The sequence below is a fragment of the Rana temporaria genome, chromosome 4 (assembly GCF_905171775.1).
Source record: "Rana temporaria chromosome 4, aRanTem1.1, whole genome shotgun sequence".
NCBI lineage: Eukaryota > Metazoa > Chordata > Amphibia > Anura > Ranidae > Rana > Rana temporaria.
This window is the reverse complement of record NC_053492.1, coordinates 269,210,982-269,238,599: the sequence shown is the minus strand read 5'-3', so window position 1 is coordinate 269,238,599 and position 27,618 is coordinate 269,210,982. Positions and strand designations below refer to the sequence as shown.

Sequence of the window (27,618 nt, the reverse complement as noted above, 5' to 3'; positions counted from 1 at the left end):
ACAGCCAAGCTGAGACAGAGACCAGTTTAGAACATAATAATTGGATCAGAGTCAGTTAACACTCTGATCCTACTCTAAGTTTGACTAGCACTGGTACCTTTTAAGTAACCAGGCGCTACACACACATATATATAATATATATATATATATATATATATATATATATATATATATATATATATACACACATATAGTATTGCAACAAAAGATGCATTTTCTATTTTTAAAGGCACAACACCCAAAAAAAATGTATATAATATATACAGTATACTATATACATTTATTTTTTATTTATTTTTTGGGTGTGGTGCCTTTCACTTGTTTAAATAGAAAATGCAGCTTTTGTTGCAATACTCATGTGTGGCCAGTCTATTATGGACCTGCCCTCTAGGATTGTATCATCACATAGCATGGTTTCACAGCACTCCTAGGCTAAACAGCACTCACACCACAGTACTTTAGCACCACTAAGTCCAATAAGAAGAACAGTCAACTAGCGTCTTTGAGTAAAAAGTGGAAGGACCCATGATGTCTCAAGACATGCGTAGGGCTTTAAAAAAAAAAATCGAGGGGGGCTTCAAGGAGCGGAAAGGTAGAGGGTAAAAGATAGACCGGAGCAGAACTTTAAATTAAAACTGCAGTCGAGACCTCCATTGAATCCAGTTATGTGTTCTATGTATTAGTAAAGAGTACTAAAGAATCTTTCTGCTGGCATCCTGTAACCCCCTGCACGGCAAACTGGGGGAGAAGGGGCAGCACTGTAAACATTTCATTCTCTACTGCATTGTTCAGTGATGTCAGTTTAAGGCCCCGTACACACTATTAGATTTTCTGCAGATTTTTGTCTTCAGATTTACCAAAACCATGTAGTGCAAGGGCTTTCCTGATTGCATACAAATTTAAATTCTTAAGGTTTGACCTCGTATTATATGGTTTTGGTAAATCTGAAGACAAAAATCTGCAGAAAATCTAATAGTGTGTATGGGGTCTAAGACAGGGAACCTGCTGATAGGAAAAAAATGTGGGATGATCTCATACATGAGCATACTTCTGCTTAATTTGGGAGGTCAAGGACAAGGCCATGTAGTTTAGCAAGGTTGTCTGAATTACAAGGCTGACTGATCAGAATGGTTGTTTTTTTATTTTTTTTAGGTAAAAAGATTTATGCATTTATATTTCAACTGTAAAGTCAGCTGCTTGCCTGCTGTTTCACTTTAAAGATGATGGGCCAGATTCAGATAGAATTGCCTACCTTTAGGCGGGCGTAGCGTATCTCAGATACACTACGCCGCCGTAACTTAGTGAGGCAGGTACCGTATTCACAACGAACTTGCGTCCTAAGTTACGGCGGCGTAGTGTAAATGGGCCGGCGTAAGCCCGCCTAATTCAAATTGTCCAGGCAGTGGGCGTGTTGTATTATAATGAGCCTTGACCCCACGTAATTGACACGGCATGCGCCGTCCGTGAACGTATCCCAGTGTGAAAGCTCGAAATCACGTCGCAAATAGTCAATGCTTTCGACGTGAATGTAATTTACGCACAGCCCTATTCGCGTACGACTTACGCAAACGACGGAAAAATCAACGCTGTCCTAACGTCAATACTTAGCATTGGCTACGCCTCATATAGCAGGGGTAAGTTTACGCCGAAAAAAGGCTTACGTAAATGACATAAATCAATGCGCTGGGTGGACGTACGTTTCTGAATCTGCGTATCTAGCTCATTTGCATATTCTACGCTTACATCTACGGAAGCGCCCCTAGCAGCCAGCGTAAATATGCACCCTAAGATACGACGGCGTAGGAGACTTACGCCGCTCGTATCTAGGCCAAATCTATGCGTAACTGATTCTATGAATCAGGCGCATAGATACGACCGCGCTCATTCGGACATACAACGGCGTATCTGGAGATACGCCGTCATATGTCCTTTATGAATCTGGCCCGATGTCTGACATGCAGATCATTTCTTTGACACAGTGTCTGAACATCTTCAGTCCACCTGATTAGGTTATCCAGACATGAATTCTAATTAATTTAAGTAATGACAGCATATTATTTGAAACTAAAATAGTATCTCTGTAATTATAGGATGTACATCTAATTCTCACCACTTGATGAAAACTGGAAATTGCAAATGTCTGAATGATAAACCTATCTGATCATATTAATTTAGACTGGGAAGGGAGAACAAACTGCAGACTAAATGCAGCAAAGTTAATGAGGCTTTCAATGACAGCTTTATAATAATATATTTACAGTCACTCATAATAAATCTTGTGTATTAGATTCAATTGCAACTGTCAAAGATCAATAATTAGTTTTAGTCTAATGAATATCTTTATTTGTGACTAGAAGTGTATTCAATATAAAGTACAAAAATAAATGAAGTAAAAAATAAGTTTTGTAATAGAATTTATTTCCAGAAGCTAGCAACACAAAAGATAACCTTAATATCTGTGATCTGCCAGATATGTAATACATTTCATTCTTCTTTACTTCATGTACTTGCTTTATGTCATGGTGTTTAACACCAGAAAGTAAAAAAATATCTACAGGCAGTTTTCTTCCCTCTACCTAAACCTATTTATATGTTTATTTTATTTTTTTACTTGCCTTTAGAAAGCCATGCAAAATTGCAGTGATGTTTTACAGTGGCACCAAGGACTTAAATTCTCAGCCTTCCATGCACCCCCCTAGAGTCAGGAGCATGGGCTCGGAGACTACTGGACATTATTGGCAGGTTTCTGGTGCCTAAAAAATACCCACTATTAATGCACAGAGAGTCATGATGGCACCTCCAGCAGTCATGATAATTACGGGTGGTGTGGCCATGACTGCCTCTTAATAAGTGAAAGTAGTTGGGTGACAGTGGGGCTTCTTCCAAGCAGTAAGTGCGCTGGTGCCAATTAACATAAAATTTCACAGTGCCACAGGGGGAAGAAAATTGTGTAGTGAGAGCAAAACTTCAGCTTTCTACTAATATGTGCATTGTACTTTTATAATTGCTCAAAGCATTAAAATGGTACTAGACTGGCACTTTAAAGCGGAGGTTCACCCAAATAACATGTATATAACATTACATTCTGCATACCTCCAACATGTACAGTATGCTGTTTATTTTATCCTTTTTGGCTCTACATACTGTATTATTGCTTTTTTGCACTGGGTACTCACTTCCGCGGGAGTAGGCATTCCTATGCAGAGGCGCCGTATCATGTGGGACTTCGCCCAGATGATTGACGTGCTTGAGAAAAACGTCCCCCCCGGCGGATAAGGCGCGTCACGAGTTTCCGAAAGTAGCCGAACTGCGAGTCAGCTCTATACGGCGCTATACGGCGTCTGCGCACCGACTAGGAGCCGTGTAGAGCTGACTGCGCAGGCGCCGTATAGAGCTGACTCGGCGAAGTCCCAGATGACATTGTGCATCTGCATAGGAACGCCTACTCCAGTGGGAGTGAGCACCCGGAATCCGGGTGGAAAATAGCAATAATACGGTATGTAGAACCAAAAAAATAAATAAACAGCATACTGTACATGTTGGAGGTATGCAGAATGTAATGTTATATACAAGTTATTTGGGTGAACCTCCGCTTTAAATAGTTCAAGGCATATCACTGCACAGGTTTAAACTTTTTTTAAATTGTTCCAGTCTTAGTGGTCTAGAAATGGTAATTTTGCTTTCTAGAGTCAATACGGGAGTGTTCTTCACCTTTACTACGGAGAGCCGACTGCCTGGAATATATTAGTCTATAGTAGCTGTGTTTTTGCAGTGTGTTTTGCAGTGGATTTTTAGTTTTTTTCATGCACGTTTTTGATGCAGTTTTAATGCGTTATTTTCTTTTATTTTCAGAAAGTGTTGATATTGATAGGAGGAGGTGTCTGTTGTCATGCAAGAATATCCACAAAAAATGCATGCGTTTTGTTGTGATTCCATTAAAGTCTATGTGGCCAAAAAAGCTTTGTGCTGTGTGTTAAAAAAAATCCCTGCACCTTTTCAAAAAACGCATTGCAGGCAACTGCATAGATATGAATGGGACTCATAGGAAATAAGGTTAAATTAATTGTACTGTGTTTCTGTAGATCTGCAAAGGCACTACAAAGGCATAGATGTGAACCTAGCCTTATGCATAGTATACTGTACAATGCACTTGCATGTTTTGTGGAAAAAATTCAGTGATGTGTAAGGTTTTTATACAATTGTACTATTCTAGCTTTCCTTTTCATTGCCTCTGGCTTGGCAGGATTCCAGGCACGTGTAACACCCCCTCCATTCTTGCCCTAACAGTTATAGGAGGAAACTAGCTAAGGAGTCTGGCAACTCATGTTGACCCAGGTGGCCTTATTATGTTAGAAAATAAGAGGCACATGGCACCGTTGCTGTATCTCTGTCTATGTCAACACTCCCCTACAACTGTCATCAGTATGTCTAACAATGTGTTCATTTTGTGCTACAATATATCAAGTTTTGGGAAATCAAATGACCACTCGCAGCTCAAAATAAACAATTTTATCAACATCTGCATTATTTAATTGAAAATGACAGGAAAACAGGAATGACAGGAAAATGACAAGGAACATTATAAATGTAATATACACTGATCAGCCATAACATTATGACCACTGACAGGTAAAATCAATAACATTGATTATCTTGTTACAATGACATCTGAAAGTGGGTGGGATATATTAGGCGGCAAGTAAACATATCGTCCCTGTTTTGAAAGCAGAAAAAAATGGGCAAGTGTGAGGCCCCGTACACACGACCAGTTTCCTCGGCAGAATTCAGCTTCCGACCGAGTTTCTGGCTGAATTCTGCCGAGAAACCCGGCCGTGTGTACACTTTCGGCCGAGGAAGCCGACGAGGACCTCGGCGAGGAAATAGAGAACATGTTCTCTATTTCCTCGTTGTTCTATGGGAGCTCTCGGCCCGCCAAGCTCCTCGGCGGCTTCAGGGCTGAACTGGCCGAGGAACTCGATGTGTTTGGCATGTCGAGTTCCTCGGCCGTGTGTACGAGGCCTAAGGATTTGAGTTATTTTGACAAGAACAATTTGTAAAGGCTAGATGATTGAGTAAGAGCAACTCAAAAACTGCAGCTCTTGTGGGATGTTCCTGTCTGCATGAGGGTCAAGGCTCATTGATGGACATGGGGAGCGAAGGTCTGCGTACACTGAACCAATTGAGGAGCTACTTGCTGGAAAAGTGAATGATTGTTCTGATAGAAAGATGTCAGAACACACAGTGCATTGCAGTTTGTTGTCTATGGGGCTGCGTAGATTCAGACTGGTCAGGGGGCCAATACTGACCCATGCCCACAGCATGGGCGTCCGCTGATATTTTTTCAGGGGGAGGTGCTTCGGCAGCAGCGATACACAGTTGCATTTAACCCTTTCTTCGACCGATAGTGGGGGTTTAAACCCCCCCTCTAGCGCCCGAATAGGATGGATGGTGTCAGTAGGGCAGTAGACGGAGTCAGTCGTTCTTTTTTTTTTTTTTTACAAATGTATTTATTTTTACGATTTTTAACAGTCTTGTTGGGGGGCTTTGGTGAAATATCAGGGACCAAATAGACCCCTGATAGCTCACTTTTGAAAAATTGGAACAAATATCATCTTTGTGTACCAAACTTTTCCTGATTCCCTCAATCTCTGTACTGGTCCCCTGCAGCTTCTGTGAAAGTTGTGACAGGCTGTGGTAGCACTCCATCATCATCCTCATTGTACTATAAAGGGTTAATGTTCCTGTATGGTATACAATGTTGCTGAGGCTTTGGGTGGAGGAGGAGAGCAGTGCAGCTGGCTGGAACATGGAAGTAAAAGTGGCAATTTCCCCTCAGCAGTACTGAGTCAAGGATTGCAGTTTGGGTCTCAGTGGGGGCTGGGCTGGGCTCAGGGCCTGTAATGGTTACCAAAAGGATTTTTGCTGCAGGACACTATGTTGATGTTCTGGTCTGAAAAGGGATTTTTTATCTCCCTCACTGAGGAACTAGCTGTGGAAGCTGGATGGCAGTCACCTCTTGGGACATTGTGAGCAAGACCTACTGTGGGACTGTCATATGTGACAGCAGCTATAAGGATTTCTGCTAGTTGTCCTCCTATTGATAATTTTGGAGAATCCTGAGCCCCCTGAACTACCTCCTCTGTTTCAAGTTATTAAGCAATATACCTGGGCATATTGTCAGCGGCCATTCCAGAGGGGAGCACTACATAAAGTAAAACATTTTTGCCAACCCCCAAGAAATTGAGCACTGGCCACCACTGCACTGTACTCACAGCACACACGGAATACACAGCAACAACTGTACCACACTGTGTTTTTATCCAATTCGTATTTTCTCTTAGCAAAAGTATATAGTAGTAGATCACAAAATCGTATTAGCATCTTTACATAATGTTTACATAATGTTTCCTCACCAGTAATAATCTATAATAATAAATGGAGATGTGGGTCTGGCAGTCATACCTTCAGGCCTGTCTCAGGGGTTGATTGGTGCACAGTGTCCGGACAGCAGTGCTCTGTGCAGGGTCAGGCTCTCCTCCTAGACCATATCCCAGGGCTCTCAGTCCCCACTGGTCCTTCAGGATTCCCTCATGCCCTTCTGTGGTCTCCCTGGGAGGAAGGGAATGGGGAACAGGCAATGACACACAAAGAGATGCAGAGAAGCCCCGCGGCAGCTTTGCTGTGTGCTCCCTGCAGAGTTTATGATACAAGGGACTGCAGAGTAGAACAGGAGAACCTGCCCACCTGAAAATCCCAGCCAATGGTGGCCCAATGCTCTGTCCTCCCAGCCTATAGCAGCAGGAGAGGGATTTAACTCTTAGAGGGCTGCAGCTGTGGCACTTTGGACTTGCAGCCCAGCAGCCCCAGCCAACCAGACAAATGTCTGGTGTGCTCTATGGCCAGTTCGGGCCTGGCTGAAAAATGTTTATATTTTAGACTTTTTATTCCTTTATTTTCACTTGGTGATCCTGACAGTAACATACTCCCTGCCTAAGGCTGGCTACACTCACTCCACCATTGCATCTATGGAAAAGTAGTGCAGCCACCCTTGGGTAGCAGCACTGTCAATCTGTGGCGAGGGTGGTGTTGGATGGACTTTACATAAGTGAATAACAATTTAAAGCCGAACTCCAGCTGACACATTTAAGCAGTTACAGAAACATTTATTTTTTCCTGTTGGGACAAAGGTTTCAAATAAATGAATAAAAGTTGACCATTGTAATTATCCCTGTCAGTGTTAAATGGTTTGTCTCAAACCCCTAACTGACACTTTTGCTGGACAGCTTGGTCTTTTAAAGGAAGTTGAAAAAGAACAGACTTACTGGTCAGATCACCACGTGTAAATAGAGAGAAAGAGAAAAGGGCTAAGGAGGTATACTCCTCCCTGGTTGTTTTTTCGCAGCCCAATCTCTCCCCCCTCCCTGACTCTATATCTTTTCCCCGTTTGACTGAAGCAGATAAAGAGACTGGAGACAGATATCACTCTGGATAAGGTTCAGGTGGCCTTGGGAAAGTTGCAGGGTGGGAAGACCCCAGGGGTGGATGGGTTGCCATCTGAGTTCTATATCAACTTCATGGAATTGCTGGCACCCAAACTTACATCTCTTCTCTCTAATTTTGCATCCCTGGAGTCGTTACCGGATTCTATGGATGAGGCCAATATTGTGTTGGTTCCCAAGCCTGGCAAGTATCCTCGGGATTGTGCGTCTTATTGACCGATATCCCTATCAAACGTGGATAAGAAGATTTTTTTTTTTTCAAATTGTTTTTATTAGAGTTTTCAGATAGTACAGAAAGAAGAACAAAATAGATAAGACAAAGAGTTACACAGCTCAAATGTACATACAGTGTAAAAGGGAATATGCCTTACGAATCATTGCTACAGTGTGCTTCAATAAGAAGTGTACGGACCAATGGGGGGCAGGGGGTGCACCCAGCCACCGACACGACACAATCTCCGCGCACCTACACAGTAGATTGACATGCACCAGCAGTGAGAACCAGGCTAAATGAGAGAGATGAGGGTTGCTTGAAATGTTTAGCCAGCAGTTTCGGACTCCGCCAACCAAGCTCGCCAGACTTTGTCATATTTCTGCGGGCAGCCTCGATTAAAATATGTGTCTTTGTACAGGGGAAGGCTGGCGTTAACCAGACGCCTCCACTGCACCAGGGAGGGGGGTGTGGGTTTCTTCCAGTGCATAGCAATATTTTTGCGTGCATAGAAAAGGAGCAGGCTAACCAGTGTACGCTTGGCGGAGGATGATACAATGTTTTCAATGATGCCCAAGAGACAAACCTCCATTGCCAGGGGCAGTTGAGCTGCCGCCACTTTGTTGGTCAATTCTATCACTTCTTCCCAGTACTGTTTCACCGCAGGGCATGTCCAAAAAATGTGAGAGAAGTCGCCAGGAGAGGCGCTGCATCTCCAACACTCCGGGGAATGCGCAGGGTTCATCTTATGGAGTCTGTGTGGGGTGAAGAATGCCCTGTGGACAATTTTAAATTGCACCAGCCTGTCTCGAACCGAGACCAGGGTGCTAAAGGGAAGGTCCCACACATCATCCCAGTCATCGGTGTCCAGCGTGGGAATGTCGCCCTGCCACCTGGAACGCAGCCCGTCGAGGGGGGGGAGAGACACAAAGATCAGATAGGAGTACAAGTGCGAGGTGGGCTTCACATCACAGCTAAACCTAAGTGTTCTCTCCAACTCCGACTGGGCCACGATGCATGTGGACTGTCGGAACTGTGCTGCAAATGCATGTGACAGTTGGTGATATCTGAAAATATAGTGTGGAGGTAAATTAAATGTGGACACGAGCTCCGCAAAGGGTATCAACTTATTTTGCGAGACAATGTGCGACATCAATTTGATGCCGCGTCTTGACCACGCTGCGGGATCTAGAAGTTTGTAAAGGTGGTCTAGGGTGGGGTTCAGCCAAATGGGGGCGTTAGGGGAAACCTCGGAAGGTTTACATTTTTCAATAGCTAGTCCCGTCCGCCACGCTCGTAGGGTGGTAGGATAAGAAGATTTTTGCTAAGGTTCTGGCCGATCATCTCTCTCAAGTTATTGAGGACCTAGTTGATGTGGACCAGACTGGGTTTATGCTGGTGACGCCGAAAAGGCATTTGATTTGGTAGAGTGGCCCTATCTCTAGGAAGTGCATTGCCGTTTTGGGTTTGTTCCAAAAATTCTGCATGGGCTTCAGTTGCTCTATCGGGCTCCCAAGGCGTGGGTCCGTACTAATAACTGACTCTCTGGGCCAGATTCACATAGAGATACGACGGTGTATCTCCTGATACACCGTCGTATCTCTGACTTAGGCCGGTCGTATCTATGCGACTGATTCATAGAATTAGTTACGCATAGATATGCCTAAGATCCGACAGGTGTAACTGTGTGCGGATCACGCCTGATTTAAATTGTACACTCCCCCTAGCCGCGGAATTTGAATTCCGCCGGGGGATTTACGATCCGCCGCCGCAAGTTTGGAGGTAAGTGTTTTGTGAATTAGCCACTTGCCTCTCAAACTTGCGGCAGCGGATCTTAAATCACATAGATCACGCGGATCTAAAGATCCGCTGATCTATGTGAATCTAGCCCTTTGACTCCTTTTGCCTCTTTCGAGGCACTCATCAGGGCTGCCCTCTTCCCCCTAGCCTGTTTGCCCTGGCTCTTGAGCCCCTAGCTTACTGTCCCTTCTGATAATTCAGTCAAAGATTTTGAGGTGAGAATTCATCTTGCTTTCAGGTGCATTCAGCTTGCATGTAAGAGCATTTGGAGATTGCTTTGGATCAATCAAAATACCTTCACAGGTGGATTTTACCTGCAGTTGGCCTAGCTTTGACCCAAATTTAACAACCTGTGGTCCTCCAGCTGTTGTGGAATTACATTTCCCATGAGGCTTTGAAAGGCTGGCAGTTAGAATTACTCCCAGAGGCATGATGGGACTTGTAGTTCTACAACAGCTGGAGGGTCCCAGGTTGCCCACCCCTGTTCTAAGCTGTATCAACCTGTTACAATCTGCTTTTCCATTCACATTGACTTGTGTGGGGAGAGAAGCAGTAATAACATAAACATATGCCATGTACACAGGCACTTAGGCGCTTACTCTTCCCTCAGTGATTGGGCCATCCAGAAACACTTAGATAACTCCTCCAATCTAAGGTATATTTCAAATAATATAACCCTTATAAAACTTGTGCTTATTGTTAGCAAGAGCACTAGAAATAAAGATAACAAACATTTAACTTTTTATTTTATATACTATTTATAATTGGAGTTATTTTTTTTTCCGTTGTTTTTTTATTTTTTTCCTATGCTGCATGCTGCTTATATAGATGAAAGAGCAACAACCATTTTCATTTTATATATATATATATATATATATATATATATATATATATATATATATATATATATATATATATATGTGTAATTAGTGGTAGTGCCACTAAGTGATAGTGTGTGTTGTGTTTAATCCTTTCATAATATATTTTTTTTCCTAGTGCAACTGCTTTGTTATGATGTAATGTTCCTGTCTTTGTGTGTTTCTGCTGTTTTCCCATTAAACAAGGAGGGTTCAGTCATGTATCTAGCCCATCCTGATTAGCATGGGTTATATCTGCAGCAGCTTTCCATCATTATGTAATCTACGAGTACCGAATTTTCTTTGAAACATATTTCAAAAATTATTCAATGTGATACTGTAAACAAATAACAGAATACATTTACATTATTTGACAACTTTGTTTTTTTAAAGCGATATTAAATCCAAAAACAAACCTTTAATATATTGCAGCTTACCAGTCATAAAATGTGGTGGCTGCATTTGTTTTCTTTTTTAGGCTTTTTTTACCTGGTGGATCGGCCAGTAACACACTTTTTGTATTATGGTGCCTCCACTCTGGATGGAGGAGCTACAGAGACACATTTGGACAGCTGCATTGCCTAACTAGGGACAGGACAAGATGGATTAGCAGATTTGGATGGACTTGACCTACAAATAAAGCCGAACTCCAACTAAAACTTTTGAAGTGGTTACAGCAACAGTGTAAGCACCTCTGTCAGTGTTAAATGGCTTGCCTTAAACCTCTAATGCCACGTACACACGATCGGAAAACGATCGGAAAACCGCTGATTTTTTCCAACTGAATTTTGGCTCAAATTTGTGTTGCATACACACGGTCACACAATATTCCGACCGCCAAGAACGCGGGGACGTACAACACTACAACGAGCCAAGAAAAATGAAGTTCAATGATTCCGAGCATACAGACGATCGGAATTTCCATCAAGAACTTTTCCTGTTCGTTAAATTTGAGAACCAGCTCTCAAATTTTTGCTGTCGGGAATTCCGTCAGAAAAAGCCCGATGGGGCCTACACACAGTCGGAATATCCAACCAAAAACTCACATTGAACATTTCTTGTCGGAATTTCAGATCGTGTGTACACGGCATAACTGTCACTTTTGCTGGGTAGCTTGATCTGTTAAAGAAAGTTGAAAAACAACTTACTGGCTAGATCACCTGGTAAAAAAAAAAAAGAGAAAAACTTAAAAATGCACACTAATGCTATATAACGATAAAATATATTTTTGTCTTGTTTATTATGGCTTTACCCTTTTCATATTCAGAGGCTATTAAACCTGAGCTTGAGCAACCAAATGATCCTCAGCCTGTTAAAAGATGTTGTATATTTACCTTTCTGGTGTCGCATGTCTTCAAATTCCACTGCTTTGCTGCTTCCTGGCCACTGCAGTGTCACCTTAATTACTTAACCTCCGAAAGATTTACCCCCTTCATGACTAGGCCATTTTTTGCGATATGGCACTGCGTTACTTTATGGGCTTCTGGGCTGCCCCATGTACATTTACTGTGGCAGGGCGGCCCGGCTGTGCAAAATCACTTACCTGTACATGATTTTGTGCACACGGTTTAGGCGCGCCGCTCCCGCTGTGACCGATCACTGTGATGGCCGCCGCGACCCGCAGATCGCTCACAGGAGAGACCGATTCACCAGCTGCCTGTTTAAACAAGGCAAATGGCGGATCTGTCAGGAAGCTAAATCACGGATCTCTCTTTTCCTTCAGTGTGACACTCCCCTACACAGTGCAACTCCCTAGGGAACATTCAACCCTTTGATCCCTGGTGTTAACCCCCTTCCCTGCCAGTGCCATTTATACAGTAAGAGTGCATTTTATAGCACTGATCACTGTATTGGTGTCACTGGTCCCCAAAAAGTGTCACTCAGTGTAAGATTTGTCCACTGCAGTGTCACAGTCCCAGTAAAAAAAAAAAAAAAGTCCCTAAATCTATCCTGTAGACACTATAACTTTTGCGCAAACCAATAAATATATGCTTATTGGGATTTGTATTATCAAAAATATGTAGCAGAATACATATTGGCCTGAATTGATAAAGAAATTTTTTTTTTATTATTTTTTTTGGATATGTATTCACAGATAGCAAGGATAACTTGCCACAAATTTGTGGCAGTGTTGAATTGTAAGTCTGTTAACTTGCTACACATCTTCACTGGCAAGTTGTACATTAAGCCTCGTACACACGACCGAGGAACTCGACGGGCGAAACACATCGTTTTCCTCGTCGAGTTCCTTGTTAGGCTGTCGAGGAACTCGACAAGGCAAGTTTCTCCATTCCCGTCGAGGAAAAAGAAGACATGCTCTCTTTTTGGCTCGACGGGATCCTCGACAGTTTCCTCGTCGAACAATGTACACACGACCGGTTTCCTCGGCAAAAAAAAATCCCAGCAAGTTTCTTGCTGGTTTTTGCCGAGAAACTCGGTCGTGTGTACGAGGCTTAACAGAGCACTTGAAGCACAATTTCTAGTTGACACTTTTCCATTTTGTGTGGAAGGTCTCTAGCGAGGCCAAAGTTGCGGTGATGAGTCTACAGCAAGAGCTCTGCAAGTCTACAGCATGAAAATTCAGCCACAGTGACCCCTGTGGTGCGATGACTATTGCACAACATAACTGAAACAGAACTTTCAGCAGACTTGCAGAATGTTTAAAAAGAAAGTTGACCTGGAGTCATGCAATGTGGACTTGCTGCAATTGTGCAACAACCTTGTGAAGCCTGGCAAGTCTAGCAATAGCTTTGCAAGTCATAATGACACTTGCATCACAATTGCTTGCTATCTGGGTTATAGCAGAAAGTGAAAAAAATATATATTTTTTTCAATATTAACAGTATTTTTTTGTTTATAGTGCAAAAAAATTTAAAGCGCAGAGGCAATCAAATACCACCAAAAGAAAGCTCTGTTTGTATGAAAAAAAGGACATCAGTTTTATTTGGGTACAGCGTTGCACAACCGCGCAATTGTCAGTTAAAGTGACGCAGTGCCGTATCGCAAAAAATGGTCTGGTCAGGAAGTGGGTAAAAGCTTCCGGAGCTAAGTGGTTAACTGACAATTGCGCCATCATACAATGCTGTACCCAAATAAAATGTATGTCTTTTTTTTTTCCTACAAATAGAGCTTTCTTTTGGTGGTATTTGATCACCCCTGTGTTTTTTGTTTTTGTGCTATAAACAAAAAAAATGTGCTTACTGTATTTAAACCTGTTGTAATTAGGTGGGGGATGGACAGATGGAATTCAATTTGAAGAGAGAAGGAGTCATTTTTTTTAGTCCTCATGCACACTGGACTTTTTTTACAGCTGCTGTTTTTGGCTTTAGGCATTTTTTTCTACTGCCAGTAAACTCCCTAGAATGTTATTCTATGGGCCAGATTCTTAAAAGGCTTACGACGGCGCAACGCCATTTGCGCCGTCGTAAGTCCTAATCTGGCCCGGCGTATCTATGCGACTGATTCTTAGAATCAGTTACGCATAGATATCTATTAGATCTGACAGGCGTAAGGCTCTTACGCTGTCAGATCTTAGATGCATTTTTTTTCCCGCCGCTAGGTGTCGCCGACATTGTGTTCCCTGTCGTCTATGCAAATTAGCTATTTACGCGAGATTCTCGAAAGTACGCGCGGTCGACGCAGAGAATTTACAACGTTTCCGTAGCTTTTGCGACGCGTAAAGTTGCCCCTGCTATATGAGGGGCAACCAATGTTAAGTATGGCCATCGTTCCCGCGTCGAAATTTTAAAAAGTACGTCGTTTGCGTAAGACGTTCGTGAATGGCGCTGGACGCTGAAACCAATGACGTCCATGCGACGTCATTTAGCGCAATGCACGTCAGGAAATTTTAGGGATGGCGCATGTGCAGTACGGTCGGCGCGGGAACGTGCCTAATTTAAATGATCCACGCCCCCTACCTGGATCATTTGAATTAGGCGGGCTTGCGCCGGAGAATTTACGCTACGCCACCGCAACTTTACAGGCCGTGTAACGTAAATGAGATACGTTACGCCGCCGCTGTTTTACGCCAGTCTACGAGAATCTGGCCCTTAGTGTCCATGCATACATAGACTGTTTTTAGCATTTTTTTTGCAGAAGTGATTTCTGGCTGGAAAAACCCCAGAACTAGTGGGTTTTGAGAGGAGTTTTTCAGCTGTAAAAACGCTCTAACTCTGATAAAAGCTGAAAAAAATGCCAATTTTTTTGAGCTAGAAGCTTTTGTGGGAGTATAGTTTTGCTAAAAATTGAAACACCTAAAAAAAACACTGAAAAATGCTACTGCAAAAACTATGCAAAACTCATTCTACAGCTTTCTATAGCTACTTCTGGCATTTTTTATAACGTCCAGTGTGCATTCGGCCTTATAGCTACATCCTGTATGATTTTTTTTTTTTTTTTAATAACGATTTTAAATTGTGAAAAATACAAAACTTCAATTTAAATATTCATACATTTCTAAACAAAAAAAATGTAAAATGGACACGAAACCATTACCATTTGACTTTAAAGCAGAGATGATAAATATATGACTGGATCACGGCAAACTGGAATTCCACCCAGATCACCGTGACTTTTACGCTTACCGTTATATTTGTTGTTAGTGAATCAATCATTTTTAGATTAATTTTTAATGTGCAGCAAATCTATGCTCTTCTTCCAGAAGTCTACAGAGAGCTGTACTTTTTTTAATTTCTCAGTAGCATAATGAATAATATCTTTCCGTAATACAATAAGTCTCATTTTAAAGTTTCATTTTCACATGTATTTTTCATTTCCAGCTTTCGCTCTGTTTTCCATTTTACCCCTAGGCAATCTGTGTGACTTTTATATATATACCGCTACATTAGTCATATATCAGTGAAATAGCACCGAATATTTTACTATGGCTTGCTATCTGAATCCAGGAAATCTCATAAAAATAGATCAGTTCCATAACTTCCCTTGTGTCCCATCCAGCCATTCGCTAATGTGGATTTGATATTAAAATTTGATTCATTTGTACAATTATCAGTTTGTTTTCAGTTAGAATGTAATTGAGTTCCGTACATTCCTGACTTTGATGCATTGTTCTGTCTGAACAGTGCCGGTGTAGTGAGAGACAATTTCTTCCTATTCTACCGGATCAATTGTGCTACCCGTTAACATTTAATATTGTTCGAAAGGGCAAAATAACGGTGTATAATAAATGCAGGAGAGATCTATCATGAGGCAGAAGGCTGCTGACACATGACATAAAATGTTGAGATTTACTTTATAAGTGTCGGTTGCCCTCACCTTGGTAGATGGCGATGCTTTATGAATAATTCAGTATGATTATATAATACATTCCGTGGCCAAACAGTTAAAACGGATGCTTATTTTATTCACAAGTCGGCCCAGGGTGTAGCACTTTAAATAAAAACTAGGAAAAAAATCATCGCTTTCTGTCCTTTGTTATTAAAAAAAACAACTCATCATGCCTAATGAATATCATACTTGTAAGCACACCAACTATCTTAATGATAAGAAAGCAAAGAGTATGAAGTAATCTAATATATCATTGTCTCCAAAATGACAGCAGCCTGTCTTTAGGCGGAGGAACTGAACTTGGATGTAAATGTTTAAGGGTAATGTAAAACAAGCTAGAGCGTACCATGGCTCGAAAAAGAGATGTCTGTGTAACATATTAGATCGTAAGCTGTTGTAGACAGGGTTCTATGCATGGGCGTCCGCTGAAATTTTTTCAGGGAGGGGCGCTTCGGCAGCGGCGATACACAGTCGCATTTAACCCTTTCTTCAAACGCTAGCGGGGGTTAAAAGCGCCCCGCTAGCGGCCGAATAGCGTAGCTAAAACGATGGTAAAGCGCCACTTTACCGATAACGCGGCCAGCTGGCAGTGTGAAATAGCTCTTGAGATAATTTAGCTTCACTCCATGCCCATATAAATATAGCCTAGAGAATGTACAGAACCCCCTTCAGCACAGGTGGACCCCACCTTCAGCACAGACTCCCCCTTCAGCACAGACCCCTCCATTCAGCACAGATGGACCCCCCATTCTGCACAGAACACTCCATTCAGCACAAATGGACCCCCCTTTAGCACAGACCCTCCCATTACGCACAGACCCCTCCATTCAGCACAGACCCCCCTTCAGTACAGACGGAGCCCCTTTAAGCACAGACCCCCCTTCAGCAAATACCCCTCTTCAGTACAGACCCCCCTTCAGCACAAACCCCCCTCCCCCATCCCATTCAGTACCTCAGGTGAGCCATCAGCGCAGCACAGGCACAGCAGGTTTCCTCCCCCTGTGTACACATAAACACTGGAGGGGAGGCAGCTTCACTCTGATCGCTGTGCCTGTGTGACATCCAACCCGGGACCGTTTAGACAGCCGTGGTCGCAAAACTCTTCAACACCTTCTCGATTTTCCAGGGGGGGTCAATTGCCCCCCCTTGCCCTATGGAGCGGACGCCCATGGTTCTATGATTAATTATAACACCTTTTTATATTATCCAGATGTATTCAGCTTGTTATTCCCCACATAGTAACATGTTGCAGTATATATAGGCATTTTAAAACCAAATCATAATAATAATGTAGCCTTGTTATGGGTCATATGAAGTTGTCCTCTCCACATAGGCTATGACGCTAACCTGCAGGTAACCAAATGTGCCAGAGCCTTTGCTAAAGGAAAAGTGGACTATGAATATATAGTTGGCAGTGCCTCCACCTAGAAAAGGGCTCCAGCGTATGTAGAGATGATTCCTTTCTAGGACAATAACTGGTAACTCACCCAAAATAACTGACAGCAATAGTATTAATACACCCAGCATAGATTTCTAAGGCCGCGTACACGCGATCGGTCAAAACCGATGAAAACGGACTGAAGGACCGTTTCATCGGTCCAAACCGATCATGTGTAGGCCCCATCGGTCAGTTATCCTTCGGTCAAAAAAATGAGAACTTGCTTTAAAATTGAACCGATGGACGCCTAACCGATAGGTCTAAATACGATAGGTCTAAAACGATCGTTAGTATTCGGTCAAAAAGCCGCGCATGCTCAGAATCAAGTCGACGCATGCTTGGAAGCATTGAACATCGTTTTTTTCAGCACGTCGTGTGTTTTACGTCACCGCGTTCTGACACAATTGTTTTTTTAACCGATGGTGTGTAGGCACATCAGACCATCAGTCAGCTTCATCGGTTAACCTGTTGGACTGATCGTGTGTACGCGGCCTAAGAGTAAATATATGCAGACATACCAGCAGGTGATTAGTGTAACTTTAAATATAAAGTGATGGCATTACATTCAATCAAAGCAATAACAAGAAGAATGTACATATGTCTGAGAAGAACCGTGTATATATGTATCTATATATATCTGGATATATAACTAAAGGCCTTTAACACCAATACCTCCAATTAGGTCCTGTGGAACAGTTCAGTTGCCCCTGATGAACTGGCTTGCTAAGCATTACACAATCCGGGTAAAAAGGATGAGCGCTGATGCATCTGTGAAGTGGTGGCTTCTTGAGAACGCTTGAACAGACGAACACACCGATGGGGAAAATGTCTGAAACATGCCATCTGCAAGGCAAATCAGGGCTATCTAGCCTATCTCTTGGTCCCTAACCTGACTATGGGCTATCAATGCTACCAGACCGCTACCTATCTAAATGGTCATCGGAAGCCTATCCTGTCGCTACCCTGAGCTGTTTACTGTTCCCTAGGCTAATACTAGCTAGGAACCCCCAAACCACAAAGGGAAACTGTTGCTTTAAATAATGAAGTGGCAAATATACACTTCAACACAAACCAGTCACTTGTTAGGTTATAATCAAATGAGCTTTGCTCTCATATACTTGAGAATAATATATTGCAGTATGCAAAAAGAAAGTTTCAGTGAATCAGAGGAGCCTCTGATTCAGCTATCTCTGATTCCCACACAGGAGCGCTCACACAGGAGTGACAGTAATATAACAAACAGTGAGCACACAGTGCAGTAACACTTGACTATTGTCCCTTTTCAGTCTGGATGGATGGATGGATACAGCACAATATCAGCCTGCAGCACCTCCTGGCTTGTAGTGCATGTGGCTGGCCACTCTCTCCCTCACTTCATGTAAGACATCCACATATATAGCCTTGAGGGGTTTCCTGACCCTTAAGTAGGGGCAGGAAACAATCTCTTGACAGGAAGAATATGTTTATAATAAGAACTCTATGGCAGATAACAGGCATGAATGTAAACAACCTCACAGACAATGCACAAAAGAACACTTCCCTCGAATAATAATAATAATAATAATAATTATTATTATTATTATTATTATTATTATTATTATTATTATTATTAATAATACTAATAAAGAAGGACACTCTTACAATGCATATACCCTCTAATTCTATTGGTCAATGATGAAAGATAGTTCAAATTTTTAAAGACATATAGCTAGATTCAGAGAGACTTAGGCTGGCGTATCAGTAGATAAGCCAGCCTAAGTCTGAATTTGCGTCGGCGCTAATTTAAGCGTATTCTGGTAACCAGATACGCTTAAATTAGGCTCAGATACGAGCGGCGTAAGTGTCTTACACCCTTGTATCCTAAAGTCTAATTTTGAGTCTGACCGCTAGGTGGCGCTTCCATTGCGGTCGTCGTAGAATATGTAAATCACTAGATACGCCTATTCACAAACGTACGCCCGGCCGACGCAGTACAGATACACCGTTTACGTAACGCATTATCAGGCCTAAAGAATTTCCATCAAATAGCTGGAATAGTAATGTTAAGTATGGCCGTTGTTCCCACTTCGAAATTCGAAAATTTTACGTTGTTTGCTTAAGTCGTCCATGAATAGGGATTTACGTAATTTACGTCCACGTCGAAACCAATAGGCCCGTGCGGCGTACTTTGCCGCAATGCACACTGGGATATGTAGGCGAACGGCGAATGCGCCGTTCCAAAAAAACGTCAATCACGTCAGGTCAACACAAATTAACATAGAACACGCCCCCTCAGCCTATTTTGAATTAGCTCGCTTTAGGCTACGCCGCCGTAACTTAGCAGGCAAGTACTTTGTGAATCATGTACTTGCCTCGCTAACTTACGGCGGCGTAGTGTAAACACGATACACTACTCCGCTGCAAAGTTAGGGCGGGCTATGTGAATCCAGCTAAATGTTCACCCATATGTTAGTGAATGTAAGTTACGATCTTGATTGGACACTCAGGTCTTACAATGATAACCATTTTTTTGCCAACAATAAAAAATTCAAGGATATCAGCAAAGGACATATGTGTGACTCTGCCCTTCAAGATGAATTCTGGATGAAAATAAGAGGCTAAAATGATTACCCCAAAAAAGATATTAACCCCTTCGTGCCTAAGGGTAAAACAAATCCTAGGGCCAGATTCACGAAGAATCGTAGATACGTTACACCGCCGCAAGTTTTCATCGCAAGTGCCTGATTCACAAAGCACTTGCGATGAAAACTATGCCCGCGGCCTCCGGCGCAAGGCGGGCCAATTCAAATGGGCGTGTGCCATTTAAATTAGGCGCTCTCCCGTGCCAAACCTACTGCGCATGCTCCGTTTTGCAAATCCCGTCGTGCTTTGCGCGCCGTGATGTCATTTTTTCGAACGGCGACGCGCGTAGCGTACTTCCATATTCCCAGACGTGCTACGCAAACGACGTTCATTTTTAAATTTCGACGCGGGAACGACGGCCATACTTTAGACAGCAATACGTTTGCTGACTAAAGTTAGGGCACCTAAAACGACGACTAACTTTGCGACGGGAAACTAGACTAGCGGCGACGTAGCGAATGCAAAAATCCGTCGTGGATCCGCTGTAACTCCTAATTTGCATACCCGACGCTGGTTTACGACGCAAACTCCCCGCAGCGGCGGTACTGCATCCTAAGATCCAAAAGTGTAAAACAATTACACCTGTCGGATCTTAGGGATATCTATGCGTAACTGATTCTATGAATCAGTCGCATAGATAGAAACAGAGAGACGACGGCGTATCAGGAGATACGCCGTCAGATCCCCTTTGTGAATCTGGCCCTAAATGCCTAAAGGCATATTCCGACAACAATTGTGTGATGGAAGGGTTTTGTCGGATAATACAATCCTCTTTATACTCCATCGGACAATTATTGTCAGAATTTCCAACAACAAATGTGTTCCCTCAGAATATCCGATCGTGTGTACACAAGTCGGACTAAAATCCAAAGTACAAACACACAAATTCCACTGATTTGTTCGATGGAAATCTGATCGTGTATATGAGGCTTAAGCCCAATTTTGTGAGTTTGACATGTGTTATTAAAACCATATATATCATCTCAACTACTTTGTGCATTCAGGTGGATTATACCTTTGTTTTTGTTTTTTCAGGACAAATTGGAATTTCATTTGGTGGTAAATGGTAATTGATATCTCTTGCTTTTTTTATTATCAAAGTAAAAAATTAAAGTCAAAAAATAAAAATAAAATATTTAGCTGTATATTTTATGGTACTACCATAACCTCCACCAAAGAACAACCCAAAATAAATTCTCCTGGGGATCGCAATGATACCACACATGTGTATGTTAGTTGTTGTTTGTAGTACAACAAAAACAATAGTGTACATTTTGCTTTTTTTTTTTTATACTACCTAAATCACACCGATGCTGACACTAACTGACACTGATATTAATAAAAAAATAAATAAAAATCTATCTGCCCCCCAAACAAACACTAACCCTGACATTGAACTTTGACCCTGACCTTGACACAAACACTAACCAATGTCGCTCTATTTTTGTTTATAGCGCAAAAAATAAAAACCACAGAGGCGATCAAATACCACCAAAAGAAAGCTCTACTTGTGGGAAAAAAAGGACGCCAATTTGGTTTGGGAGCCACATCGCACGACCGCGCAATTGTCAGTTAAAGCAACGCAGTGCCGAATTGCAAAAAGGGGCAAGGTCCTTAACCTGCACAATGGTCTGGGTCTTAAGTGGTTAAAGCACTTTACCCATAACATTTTCATAAGAATGAATGTTCTTAAACAAAAGAATATATATTCCATAGTAACTGTTTCCCGACTGGGTCATTGTAAAATTTCGTTCAGATGGGAACCCTATTGTTCTGGGATTGTTCATATGATGTCCTCCTGAGAACGTGTCTCTCATGGCCCCTCCATGCCGCGCTCTGGTGCGATCTGTAACCCGCTATGTCCACTGGACAATTTTGGGCCTTTTTCATTTATTTAGCCAAAAAAGTAGAAAAACCCAGTAGTGATTAAATGACACCAAAAGAAAGCTCTATTTGTGTGAAAAAAAAAATAAAACAAATTTCATATGGGTACAGTGTTGTGTTGCATGACCGTGCAATTTTCATTCAATATGTGACAGCACTGAAAGCTGAAAATTGGCCTGGGCATAAAGGAGTTCCCGGTATTGAAGTGGTTAATAATCATGATACCAAAATTAGTATGTGCTTTAAATTGCACCCAATATTGCTTCTGTTTCTTCTTGCTGGGGGCCATTGTTTGAAGCCCAGGGCAGTCACTTTTTTATTGGAACATCCCTCCCTCTCCTTCGTTTCAAAAACGATATGTCACTTTATAAAATATGTGTATTTCCAGCCTTGATTGTATGTCTCGGCTCAGCTAGAGGGGAAGGCTGATAGTAGAGACTTTATAGTGCTAAGGTTCACATGACTGTTTCTGCAGAGGGAGAAAGGAGAGAACGTCAGGGACATCCAGTCACCTAAAAAGGATTGGGGAATAATGTCCCCTAATGTAAATTCATTATCAATCACGTTGTCCAGCAATGTAAATCAATTGTCAATCATGTGACGAACTGCCACTTGACAATGCTTCCCTGACACTCTACCACCACTAAATAGCATATCCCTGTAATAACAACAACAGCACTGGGGATCCTGGGTAACATCACTGACTAATAGGGGTGCAACGGATCAAAAAACTCACGGATCGGATCGATCCTCGGATCAGGAGTCACAGATCGGATCATTTTCGGATCAGCAAAAAAAAAAAATGATTTATGAAAAAAAGACGGATTCAAGTCTGGGCTCTAGCTGGGCCAATGGCTCTATATGGTAATCAGAACCCACACATTTTTTAAGTCATCCCAATCCTAACAGGTTTTCATTAAATGTGAAATTTATCTAAAAAAGGTTTTTATTTTCCCCTACAGCTTTAGTGACCTAGCTTACATATAATGAATGATGTCCCACGTCATTCAGGCTGCTGGATCCTGTAGAAATCTTCTGTGCAGGGGCCGGTCTGGTCCTCTTTCTGGCACTGAACATCCAGCTCTGCAGAGGTAAATAGGTTCAAGTCTCTGTGCTGAACACAATAGAAGAAGCTTCCAAGGGGGACTATCCCCCCTCTTTAACCCTTAAGCCCTGGGTCAAAAACTCATTGATCGGACGATCGTGACCGTGATCAAAGTAAGTACTAGGTAAGGGGCGGGCCAGGCGGTAACAGGAGAGCCAGCACCAATCAGTGAGCAGAGACGGGACATCCCATCCAACCAATCACAGCCGATCTGAGATTGGTTGGGGTGGAGCAAGATGGGCGCCGTTCCAGAGCTAGGCCGAAGCCGGGGACTTTCCTACGGCCGAGGCTCCGGAGCGCTTCACGGATCGCGTGGTGTGCCGATCCGAACGGGTGACCCGTTCGGATCACGAATCGGTGACGATCCGTTGCACCCCTACTGACTAAGTATGACTAGATTTGGTCAATTATGTCTCCTGGGATCTCTGGATGTTTGTTTACATACAGCAGCCTGAGATTTGTATGCATTAACAGCCAATTTTGGCCAAATAGTTTGACTGTTTTTGAGTCAAACCCACATTTGCCCTGAACGCAAATCTCATCCCTACATACTTTTATAACAAATCAAGAGTGATCGTTCAGATTCTTACAAATGCCTATTAGTGACTGTTTCTCTTTATTTAGTATATATCAATACATTTGTCTGTACACTGACTGTATACATAACCAAGCATACACACATTGTAAGCAACAGACACATGTAAAAATTAAAACACAACTGACAAGAAAAAGCTGTAAACACTACAAATTGGAAAACCTCATTACAATACTGAGCAGGTTTAATTATTTTTTATGTACACCGGTAAAATATATAAATTTATGAGCTAAAGAAGGAAGCTATTCAGAAGACAAAGTGCCTTTCCAATCAACTTTTAATTCCTTAGCTTATTCCAGTTTTTCTTTTTATGTAATCATATATCATATAAAAGTGAATGCTGAGATTCTTTGCTGGTATTTGTGTTTTCTCAGTTAATATATTGCGATTTTATGTTCACACTGTATTGACTATATGCTCTGATTTGCAGCAACATAACAGATCTTCAAATTAATTCTTTTGACTTTGTGTTGCTATCAATAATGACCTTAAATGTTACTTGCAGCTTCAGTTTTCACAGTATAGAATTACACATGAAAGAACACGCTGTGTTTCTCTTCAGGCACTGGAGAAACAGTTTTGTTCGAGTTTTGATCCATGGAAGCTTGGTTGCTGAACTGTGAATGTCATTTCTGGCTAAGCTTGTAGCTGTTCTAAGAATATTATTTTACAATCACTATTTCCAATAAGGTTCCTGACAGACGATATTACTACGTCTGCCTGGCACTGGATCATTTCTGTTGTTAATAGCATGGTGATTTCCATCTGGTTAATACAGGCTTTGTTCTGCTCTGTTTTCAGGCAAGCTATCTTTAATGTTAGCAGATGTTCTGATCACCCAAATTAAAACCGGAAACCCCTGAAGGTACCAAGTAAGATCACAATTTAGAAAACGCTAGCTATTGCTGGCATAATTAAAGTCCATATTTCTTAATATGTAACTCTGAAAAGAAAATGCAAAAAAATAACTGGAGGCTAAGAAGCCCAAGAATGTTTTCTAATCACTCTGGCTCAGATACAATTTGTATTTGTAATTAACGTTGCATATAAATATTTGATACACTTTTTATTCAGGCTATATATTCATTTTTGTTTGCTCAACAGTGATTGCAGAATAACTCTCTGTTTTGTTACTGAAAAACACCCAAAAGAAATTAAATCTTTCCTTTGAACTGGCATCTAGTAATATTTGGGCACTTTTGGGTTGTCTAAACTGCACATTAAAATGATCAGTAGATCCAAAAAAATATAGGTAGTTATATCTTGACCTTTCCTGAAAAAAACAGCTTCTCCTGAAAAGTTAACTACCGTATTTATCGGCGTATAACACGCACCCTAACTTTAATGCCGCGTACACACGATCGGTTAAACCGATGAGAACGGTCTGATGGTCCATTTTCATTGATCAAAACCGATCGTGTGTGGGCGCCATCGGTTAAAAAAAAGGCAACTTGTTTTAAAATTAACCGATGGATTCCTAACCGATAGGACAAAACCGATCGTTAGTAGGCACAACCATCGGTTAAAAATCCACGCATGCTCAGAATCAAGTAGACGCATGCTTGGAAGCATTGAGCTTCGTTTTTTTTCAGCACGTCGTTGTGTTTTACGTCACCGCATTCTGACACAATAGTTTTTTTTAACCGATGGTGTGTAGGCGCGACGGACCATCAGTCAGCTTCATCAGTTAACCGATGAAAACGGTCCATCGGTCCGTTCTCATCGGATGCACTGATCGTGTGTACGCGGCATAAGAGGGAAGTTTCAGGAAAAAAACTTTCCACAGCCCCCTGTGTATAACACGCAGGCACAGTTTCCCCTCTATTTTTAGGGTAAAAAAGTGAGTGTTATACGCCAATAAATACAGTAGCTATTACCCTTTAGTAAATCAACACCTATATCACATTAGTGGCCCAATGAGGGAACGTAGGAGGAAGGTTAAGATGTGGCCTAATTAACCGCTTCAGCCCCGGACCATTTTGGTGGTCAAAGACCAGGCCACTTTTTTCGATTCGGCACTGCATCGCTTTAACTGATAATTGCGTGGTCGTGGGACGTGGCTACCAAACAAAATTGACCACTATTGGTGGTATTTGATCACCTCTGTTTTTTTTTTTTTTTAACAAAGAAAGAGTATCAATTTAAAAAAAAAAAACAATATTTTTTACTTTTTGCTGTAATAAATATCCCCAAAAAAATCACGGGGAACGGTCATCAGTGACAGTGTCACCAGGCAGAATAGGGGAATGCTTGTTTACAAAGGCATACCCCTGTTCTGCTTTTGCCGACCACAATCGCAGGACTCCCGGGAACATCGAGTACCCGGAGACCCTGCGACCACACTCGCGAGGCACACGGCAGACACGCGAATGCCCACTGGGCGGCAGATTCAAAGGGACGTACCTGTACGCTAATCTGCCTGCCCGTGCCATTCTGTCAACGTAAATAGTCATGCGGCGGTCAGCAAGCAGTTAAAAATATAATTTTACCCATTAATATCTTTGGATCTATTAATCATTTGTATTGACAAAACAGAAACCAACTAAGGTTAGTTATTCTACAATCACTATGGTAAATCACCTCAATAGAGTCCACTGTAGTAAATCAACCCCATACAGTCCACTGACTGATAGAGAGACGGGAGCAGGGCCAGATTAACATAGGGGCTATTGGAGCTGCAGCTCCAGGCCATTACCTTAAGATAGGCACAGCCCAGTAAGTCACTAAATCCCCCAATGTAATTTAATTTGTTTTAACAAAAACATTTTTGTATTTTCATTTTATTTATTTCCAGGGCTTTTTTTCTCAAACGATAGGTGCTGGAACTTAACCACGACCCCACACAACCCTTCCCCCTACACACACCTTCCATATCATATCAAATAGTGGGTGGTCAGTCAAATTTCATAAACAGTAGGAGGGTCTTAAAGGGGCATTAAATACCAGGTTTGCATTACATACAGTGTGCAGAGCTGTCACTTGTAAACACAGAAACCAGACTTCTGTGTTTACAAGTGATTGTGGTAAGCAAGCACCAAAGGGTCTGAGCCATATGAAGAATGAAAAAAATATATGACATGTTTATCATTTTTTTCACACAAATTGAGTTTTCTTTTGGTGGTATTTAATCACCGCTGAGTTTTTAGTTTTTTGAAAATAAATGAAAAAAGACTGAAGACTTTGAAAAAACAAATTTTTCTTCATTTCTGTTATAAAAGTTTGAAAATGATCTTACTTCATAAATTTTAGGCCAGACTGTATTCTGCTACATTCTTTGGTGAAAAAAACCCCAAAAGAGTGTATATTATTTAGTTTGTAGGAGACTTATGGAGAACACAAACTATAGTATATGTATTTGAAAACCTATCAATGCTGATGTACTGACATCTCATTTTTTGAGGCCCGAAAACACCAGGATAGTACAAATATCCCCCAAATTACTCCTTTTTTTAAAGTAGACAGTCCAAAGTATTAAGTAACAGGCTTGGCAAGTGTTTTGAAGTTGCAATTTTTTGTCACAATTTTTTGAAAAATTAGGAAGTTTAAAAAAATATTTTTTTTCCCTTTTTTTTTTTACATACTGTCACAAGTGCAGTACAGCGTCATCATATAACTGCTGTGGCAGTGACTGACTTTTTTATTAAATATGTTTCTTTTTTTATGATTTTTTTACACACTGTGACCTGAGCAATACAGTGTTACCATAGTGTTACCATACCATAGTGTTACCATAGTGTTTGTACCAATTAGTTTCACTATTACACTATAAACACTATACACTATAAACAACCATTTTTAATAAATGAAATAGATTAATTCAGTGTTTACTATTGTGGGTAGCTGTGATTGGCCATAGCTAATCATATGGTACTGATGATGGAAGAGTATATAAATGTGTATAACACACCTATATATTCATGCGCTAATGGATGAGTGACTTGTGAAAAAAATGCTGTATGAATTAGTAAATGAATTAAAATGTGAACACTACCGTATATACTCGAGTATAAGCCAAGTTTTTTAGCAAATTTATTGGTGCTGAAAATGCCCCCCTCTGCATATACCGTATTTATCGGCGTATACCGCGCACTTTTTTGCCCTTAAAATCAGGGCAAAATCGTGGGTGAGCGATATACGCCGATACCCGCTTCCCGCGCTGTGTTTAAACCACTCCGCCGACATATACCGAGCGCAGTACACTCGGGTATAGTCGGGCAGGCTCGGCTCCGCTCGAGTTCACGTCCTGTGTGTCCTGTACGTCCTTTACGCGAGAGGAGCCGAGCCTGCTGAGTATACCCAAGTGTACTGCGCTCGGTATATG

The 27,618-nt window shown here is 41.7% G+C and overlaps 1 long non-coding RNA gene across 1 annotated transcript in view; it reads left to right on the top strand.

The window, feature by feature from the left end:
* Positions 1-27,618, top strand: part of LOC120937227 — a 227,300-nt gene that overhangs the window by 177,813 nt on the left and 21,869 nt on the right. The gene's annotated exons all lie outside the window — the stretch shown is intronic.